At 45.0% G+C, this 7,573-nt stretch overlaps 1 long non-coding RNA gene across 2 annotated transcripts; it reads left to right on the top strand.

Moving 5' to 3' along the window:
• The first annotated feature begins 1,211 nt into the window (after positions 1–1,211).
• LOC119341054 lies at positions 1,212–7,281 on the top strand. Of its 2 annotated transcripts, none has more exons than XR_005164860.1 (4): positions 1,212–1,577; positions 5,468–5,562; positions 5,649–5,729; positions 6,180–7,281. It is a non-coding gene; the product is annotated as an uncharacterized LOC119341054 (long non-coding RNA). The 2 variants fall into 2 exon arrangements; XR_005164859.1 differs by having other exon boundaries at positions 1,213–1,914.
• Positions 7,282–7,573: the final 292 nt, after the last annotated feature.

Here is a 7,573-nt window from a genome sequence, read left to right as displayed (position 1 = left end):
TGACCTGAGACAATAAGTATTGAATTCATACTCCAGTCAACTCATTCAAAAGTCCAAACTGATGAAAAGAAGCGGGCAATATATTTCAACTCCATCTTTTTCCTTGCTCACGCATAGCTGCGGCAACATGGCGAGCATCAGAGACGTAATCTTCGTCGTACCGATACCAGCAGTCCATGACTTCATGACCGGACATCTTGCGGAGCTGACACCAAGAACGACCGCACGAGAGAGAGGTCGGTGGAGGAGTTTGAACAGAAGAAGGGATAGAAACATATTACAACTTAGACAGACTTTCAGTCCTATCCCTATACAATATATTCTTAACATGGTCCAGAGGCTGGGCATGACCGTGGACATGCCGACGTGCTGTGCTACCTCCACAATAGCTGCGACCCGCCGATCGTGCACTGCGGCCTCAAGCCGGGCAATGTCCTCCTCGGCAACGACATGACGGCCCGCACCGGCGACTTGGGCCTCGCCAAGCTGCTGCTCTTCGACTCCGCTGGAGGCACCGAGAGCACCATCGGCATCAGGGGCACGATCGGCTACGTCGCAGCAGGTAACAACCTACTGTTCGGCCGTCTCTGCAACACTAGTACCTCCGTCACGATCACTTGTCAGAAGAAACTCTTGTGCTTGGTGTGCTGTGCAGAGTACGGCACGATGGAGAGCTTGTCCACGGCCGGCGACGTGTACAGCTACGGAGTCACCGTCCCGAAGATCCTTGCCGCGAAGGGAAGGCGGTGGGCTCGGCTACGGCACGACGCTGCCGGAGTTCGTCGCGGCTGCGTTCCGGAGAGGATCTGCTCCCTCCGTTCGAAATTACTTGTTTCGGAAATGGATGTATTTAGAACTAAAATACATCTAAATACATCCATTTTCGCGACAAGTGATTCCGAACGGAGGGAGTAGCAGGTACTTGATCCGGCCGATGGATGAGCCGGACTGACCTGTCTCTGTTTCAGCTTCCTCTGTTTTTTATTAAAAGAACAGGCGCTTCCTCTGTTTATTCAGGATCTTTCCTTCCGATGACAGCCGGAGCAGCGAGTTGGACATACTGGAGTCTGCAGCTGAAACTCCACATGGGTAAAGTTTGATTACTATAATAAAACCTAAATTCTAAAAAATGCAGCTGCACTTTTTAGAGGTTCCTACCGTCCGAATCGCGGTTCCAGGTGCTGGGCGGTCGGTGCCGAAAGCCCAACACAAACGAATCCATCCATCCCGAGCCCCCGTGTCTCCGCCCTGTGCGCCGTGCTCCAGGACCCACTCCTCTCTCTCACCCCACGAACTCACCTTCTTCCTCCATGCCCCAGCGAGATCCGCTGTGCTCCCCCAGTCCACCTCCGACGACGTACCCCATACCCTGACCGGCAGCGAAGCATCCTGCGCGAGCAGATGCGCTCCCCCGCACCCGACCGGCGTCGACACGGGCCGCGCCCCGCTTCTCCCTCCCGGCGTCGTCCCGCGCACCGCCGCGTCGACCCCTCGTCGGGTCGATGCATCCCGCGGTTGGGACCTTCGATTCATGTCGGATCCGGGCCCTTCCCGTCCTACGACTACAACAAAAGAAGGTAGGGGCCCCTCTGGCCGCCCGCCTCAGATTCCAACCAGCGATGCCCCCTCTGCTTGCACGCTCCTCGAAGATCCCCTACAGTCCCCATCCAAGCGCGCACAGCACATGGGGCTCGGCCGCACACGGGATCAGCATGCCGCGGCGCGGCGCTCAGATGCCATGGTGGGGGCTGCCCACACTTGCGCGTTTATTTCGTTGCGCCCAGCCCACCTGCAGGTATAACCCTGCGGTGGCTAGCTGTCCTGTGCATGCCCTTGGCCTGCATCCGATTCTGCTCTACACCCCACTACGAGGATGCCGATGCAGAGGAAGCAGTGCAGGAGTTGCTCACATGGGTAAAATCACCACTTAACAAATCCCCTTCTAACCTGGCAAGTACCTTTTCCTACTTGAGTTGGCTGACAACATGCCCCTGATTTATGCCCATGGTGTGTTCAGATTAGTATTTAAACTGTCATTTTATCAGTGGCGATAGTGTTAGGAATTGAGAATTGCTAGCTTTAGTACAGTTTGTCTACTATTGTGCATTGTTGCTAAACGAGCCAGGAGAAATTGCATGTAATGAGATAGAAGAGGTGCCTAAAATACTACACCTTATCTACTGTTGCACAAGAACTAGAACAAAAATTCCATACAGTGGTACTATTAGTTGTTCACGATTGTGTAGCAGTTCGTCAAAACAAGGAGGGTTGTAATCTCGATGTGGGGCTGTTTTCTGGAATATGTGCACATCGTAAAACTCCTGGAACGATTTTTTCAGTTGATACAATGATTAAACCATATACAGTGTACCTTTTCTTTGTCCAAGATTGGGCACTTATATGCACTATCCAAGATGCAGCCTAGGATTGCATCACTGCATACATCAAGAAGGCTATATTACTGTGGTTTTGTTCTTGGTGTTTTACGAGCACATTTAGGCATGAAATGAGGATCATAGGTGTTGGCATAGATAACCAATGTGTATGACGTGCCTCCTAGGTTGTTGATTTGATTGGTGTTGGAGTAGTTACAACATTTTGTATTTTTAAAATGGATATACACTAGACAGTAAAAAGGGTTAATTATTAGAGTACCGTTTTTATGTACTAAATGTAGTTTTTGTCGCTGCATTGTTATGGGCACATGATCCGTCCTGCGACCTGTAATTTTTTTGTGCATTTGAGTTCCAGCAAAATTGTGTATTTTGTCTAGTCAATAGATTTGCCCTAACTTGCCTAATAATGCCAGTAAGTTGCCTAAAATAAATTTTCTATTACCTATGGGAGATTTGAGAGTAGTAGTTCTATGTAGAATAATGAGATTGATCAGTCGGATTTCATATTGGTTTGTTTTTGCAAAAGTATGTGCATATAGACTCACCCCACCAATAATTAGAGGTTGCCTTACTGTAATGCAAAGTTGCCTAACTAATGATAGTTACTTGCCAAGAGATCAGCATTTATGGGATGCAGGAGGGGGAGCGTTGACGATTTTGAGCCGCAAGTGTTCAAAACTTGCCCAACTCATGATACTTAGGGGCTGTTTGGTTACTGGCCGCACCTTGCCACGCCAAAGGTGCGGCGCGCCACAGCCACCTAGGCTGCTGTTTGGTTGCCTCCTAAGGTTAGGCTCGCCACACATGTGCAGTGCTTTTTGTAGTTGATTTCTCGCCACACTCTCTGGCGCTCGTTTTCAACGCCACACTCCGTGGCGCGCCCCAAGTGCGGCTAAAGAAATGTGGCGCCCCTAGTCTCCAACCAAACAGCCTCTTAGTTGGCCAGAGGTCGACATCTATAGGATGCAGTGGGCTGGAAGCGTTGACAATTTTGAGCCGGAAGTGTTCAAAACTTGCCCAAACTCATGATAGTTAGTTGCTAGAAATGCACACGCAAGTTGCCCAGAGATCCGCTCCTGAGAGTGTTGGGTTTTATTTCGCCCAAAACTTTAAAATTTGCCCAACGCATGATAGTTACTCCCTCCGTTCCCAAATACTTGTCTTTTTAGGCATTTCAAATGGACTCAACATACGGATGTATGTAGACATATTTTAAAATGTAGATTCACTCATTTTGCGCCGTATGTAGTCACTTGTTGAAATCTCTAAAAAGACAAGTATTTAGGAACAGAGGGAGTAGTTGCTAGAGATGCTGATGTCAGTTGCCCAGATTTTTTAGCAACAAGTTGATTTAATTTTTACAGAAGTTGGTATTTCCAATAGGATAAATTGACTACATGTAAACAGTACTTGCCTAAATCACCTAACTTTCGTAGATATTTTGTTAATACTGAAGTAGCTTTTCATTTGGTCCACCAAACAAGCAAACCATTTTCAATTATACCATATTCAACACCGTTAGTCGTCTGGTACAAGGCCCGTCTACGCCGTCACCTTCAGCAGCTCCTTGCTCCTTCAGCTTCCACCCCATTGTTGCTATTCCGCTGTTGCGGTAAGAGACAAAGTTGCCTAAATAACAATCACTAGTTGCCTGGTACAAGATGAAAGTTGCCTAAAAAATGGAGCACAAATGTTACACTAGTAGACCAGGCAATTGGCACACAGAACAAGCAAGTTACACACAAATGTTAGATCACATACAAATGTTCGGCATAGGCCTAGGGGATAGGGGGTTGTGTGTCAGGCAAATCACACATGCAGAACATGCAAGTCACACCAAATGCCAAGCATATAACATACTCAACACTAGAAAATCGCATTTAAATGTCCAAGTCACATATCAACACTAGCTGCAGGTAAGCTTTTTTTCTTTTCCCCTTTTCAAACACCAACATGGTTTGTTTGACATTTTGAGTAGGACTTGCTTGAAATTTTAATGCGACTTGCTAGTGTTAAGTATGTGGCTTGCCTATTCTTTCTTAGGTTAACTGGACTTTGCATTCTAGATGTCTGATTTACCTAACACATAACCCTCTCTCCCCTCACAGTTGAAGTTTTTTTAGGCAAATTATTTCTAAGTTTTCCAAACAAACCAACCATAAAACTTGTGTGTTTCATTGTACACAGTGCATTGCAGCTGATGTTGAGCATGACTTGCTTGAAATTTGAATTTGACTTGCTAGTGTTAAGCATGTGACTTGCCTTGTGTTTAGTAAAACTGTGACATGCCTGTTTCCGAATGTGTGATTTACATGACACAAAACCTCCTTTCCACACCCACTTACTTGAAGTTTGTGTAGGCAAATTATTTCAAGTTTCTCCAAACAACAAACCTATAACTTGTATGTTAGTAATTGGCAGGAAATCAGTTACTCACTGCCAGCGCGCACGAGCACACAGAAGTTGCTTAATGGCAGAACTGGAGTTGCTTAAAACAGCCCACCTAGATGTTGGTACTGTTTTTAAAAAAAATCACCACATCCACTGTACAAAGAAAACTATTCCCTCCATACCTAAATATAAGACCTTTTAGAGATTTCAATACGGACTACAAACGGAGCGAAATGAGTGAATCTACACTCTAAAATATGTAGGAATATCTAAAAGGTCTTATATTAAAATGGAGGGAGTAATAGATACATGAATTGCTTACCCTTTTTCCACCCTTTTTTACTTGCTTAAAAATAGTGCCCCAGTAGTTGCCCACACTTCTTTTTCATATCTTTTTAGTTCTAGCACACGAGCACACATGAGTTGCTTGCTCTTAACACTGTTTTTGCTTAAAACAAAGCCAAGTGCTGCTGTTTTTTGTTTTGATTTTCAACACACTTTTTTCTAGTCCAAACGCAACCTAAAGCCACAACAGCAAGTACTTGAAAAAAATAAAAACGAAAAATAGACGGTGTGGTTCATGTCCTGCCAAGAGTTGCTTTGTTATCAATACCTGATTTGCTTACAAAATCCACTACAGTTGCTCACATTTTGGTTTTGTCGTTTCTTTTTCGCAACAGGCCTGATACAAAAAACGATACTAGCTGCACATGGATCTGGGAAAAACAAGGGAGAAGACTTGGAAGAAGGTGCAATCAGATGGTGAAAAAACAAGGTGAGATAATCACACCTCCTATCTCTTCTTCCTTTGTGTGAAGATTGGTAGATTCTTTTTTCCATTTTTAACCTCCAATGGGGCAGCCGTTGCAGGGTCCTTCCGATTGTGGAGGAGGAAATGATCCACTATTTGCATGGGGGAGAAGAAGAAGAAGGGCATGAGGGGTAAGCTTCTCTTCTTTCCCCTTGTTCTTAATGACCACATGCTTTCTGTTTTCAGGCACCTCAAAGACATATCCCCAAGTTTACAAGCACACACATAGACACACTTATTCAATTGGACTAAAAACCAGGGGTTAGGCAAGTCCACCTAGACCAGGCAACTTACACACTTATTAAAGTTGCCTACAACACGACAACTTGTCTAACCAAAATGTCACACAAGAGTATCATACAAATCTAGCAAAAAGTGTCTCACAACCATTTTACTAGGATTTTTCACTGTTGTAGGCAACTCTTTCTTGCAGGATTCCTGTTTTTCCTGAACAATTATAACCTTCTTTCTTAGGATTTTTACTGTCCCTTGTACTGTTGAATTTGGGTGGAGGAGGGATGGGTTGGATGTACAGGGGTACCTGTAGTACGAAATTGATGATAGTTCCTATTTTTCTGCAGTTCTTAGTGCCTTGTCATGCCATCAGAGGAGATGGGGCGAGATGGAGCTTTCATCTGGATTGAGATCCAGGAGGAAGAAGACCAGGGAGATGTCAGAGCCATGTGTTGGGTTGGGGGGAAAGATAGTGTGTGGGACTTTTATACGCCCCTGTTTGGAATGGGAGACCTCTCTTTTTTTTTGGTTTGTGCGTCACGCGGCCAACAGTTGTGATTTTCCTTTTTGGTTCCTCTTTGAGAAAGTTTTCCTTAAATGGGGTGTGTGCCACAGAACGCTAGGGAGCACATGGGTGCTCCCTAGTCACGTCCTAAAACCTAAATTCTAAAAAGTGCAGCTGCACTTTTTAGAGGTCCTGAGCACACACCCTTTCCTACCGTCCTATTAAAATCGCGGTTCCAGGTGCTGGGCGGTCGGTGCCGAAAGCCCAACACAAACGAATCCATCCATCCCGAGCCCTCGTATCTCCGCCCTGTGCGCCTGTGCTCCAGGACCCACTCCTCTCTCTCACCCCACGAACTCACCTTCTTCCTTCATGTCCCACCAGTCCACCTCCGACGATGTACCCCATACCCTGATTTATGCCCATGGTGTGTTCAGATTAGTATTTAAACTGTCATTTTATCAGTGCCGATAGTGTTAGGAATTGAGAATTGCTAGCTTTAGTACAGTTTGTCTACTATTGTGCATTATTGGTAAACGAGCCAGGAGAAATTGCATGTAGTGAGATAGAAGAGGTGCCTAAAATACTACACCTTATCTACTGTTGCACAAGAACTAACAAAAATTCCATACGGTGGTACTATTTGTTGTTCATGATTGTGTAGCAGTTCGTCAAAACAAGGAGGGTTGTAATCTCGATGTGGGGCTGTTTTCTGGAATATGTGCACATCGTAAAACTCCTGGAACGATTTTTTCAGTTGATACAATGATTAAACCATATACAGTGTACCTTTTCTTTGTCCAAGATTGGGCACTTATATGCACTATCCAAGATGCAGCCTAGGATTGCATCACTGCATACATCAAGAAGGCTATATTACTGTGGTTTTGTTCTTGGTGTTTTACGAGCACATTTAGGCATGAAATGAGAATCATAGGTGTTGGCATAGATAACCAATGTGTATGACGTGCCTCCTAGGTTGTTGATTTGATTGGTGTTGGAGTAGTTACAACATTTTGTATTTTTAAAATGGATATACACTAGACAGTAGAAAGGGTTAATTATTAGAGTACCGTTTTTATGTAGTAAATGTAGTTTTTGTCGCTGCATTGTTATGGGCACATAATCCGTCCTGCGACCTGTAACTTTTTTGTGCATTTGAGTTCCAGCAAAATTGTGTATTTTGTCTAGTCAATAGATTTGCCCTAACTTGCCTAATAATGCCAGTAAGTTGCC

This window comes from Triticum dicoccoides, chromosome 7B (assembly GCF_002162155.2).
Source record: "Triticum dicoccoides isolate Atlit2015 ecotype Zavitan chromosome 7B, WEW_v2.0, whole genome shotgun sequence".
NCBI classification, from domain to species: Eukaryota; Viridiplantae; Streptophyta; class Magnoliopsida; order Poales; family Poaceae; genus Triticum; species Triticum dicoccoides.
Note: the sequence above shows the minus strand (reverse complement) of the source record. Positions and strands in the feature narration are given on the sequence as shown.